This window comes from Haplochromis burtoni, unplaced genomic scaffold, assembly GCF_018398535.1.
Source record: "Haplochromis burtoni strain Fernald_Lab_line unplaced genomic scaffold, NCSU_Asbu1 Contig_424, whole genome shotgun sequence".
Taxonomy (NCBI): domain Eukaryota; kingdom Metazoa; phylum Chordata; class Actinopteri; order Cichliformes; family Cichlidae; genus Haplochromis; species Haplochromis burtoni.
This window is the reverse complement of record NW_024582785.1, coordinates 91,523-92,507: the sequence shown is the minus strand read 5'-3', so window position 1 is coordinate 92,507 and position 985 is coordinate 91,523.

Here is a 985-nt window from a genome sequence, read left to right as displayed (position 1 = left end):
GGTTGTTACAGACGGGACAGACATGACTGGGGGATAGGAAAGGAAGAAAGAAACAATGAAAGAAAGAGAGGGAGAGAAAGAAAAAAGAGGGGAGAAGAGATAGTGAGAAAGGGGAGAAGAAAAAAAATCATCTGGATCACCTGTCAAGAGAAGAAAAAACAGAAGAAAAAACAAACAAAAAAGAGCAACATAATAAACACAAAACCATCACAATAAACTAGCTAACAGTAAATACTAAATATTAAATGTTATTGTGCAGCACGCAAGATCGACAGCGCACAATGTGCTTTGAGGTAGCAGCCAAGAAAAGTGTAGTTTGTTTCTGTGAACACCTGTGTGTACACCTGTGTACCCAAGAACCCAAGGAGGACCATTAACCATGCCGCCCTCCTGGGAAGAGCTGAGGAGAGCCCCAGACGAGGGGTGTTAGGTTTGTAGCATAAACCTATTCTCTGGAACGTTCAAGACAATTCTACTACACAGCAAAGCAAGACACAAGTCGGCAACGTTTTTTGTATTGCTCGTGCACGAGGGAGAGAAGCGTCGTTCCTTCGCTTGACCCCAGTTGCTCTTGTCTGCTCCCTCGTAACACTGCTCTTTATTGCGGTTACATGACTATGCATAAATTCATTAACCTATGATGTCTTACATAGACGTACATGTGAACAAAGAATACCAGTCTGTGCATAGTGTAGGTATGTGTGTGTGTGTGCATGTGTGTGTGTGTGTGTGTCAAGATGTGACCCTGTGAATGACTCCCCCAAAGCTGGAGCCAGGAGTCCAGCGGTCCACCTAAACAACAGGCACTTATAGTTAAACAGATACAGAGTAGGTGTCCTCCCATAGCATAAATCAGTAAGAGAAGGTACAACCTCTCTTATGACCTTAAGATGTGTGTGTATGCCAGAGTGCTCTGGGAGGCACACAGAGTCTTTGCAGACTGCTAAGGATCAGACCTCTATCATTATGCAATCGATTATAAAAC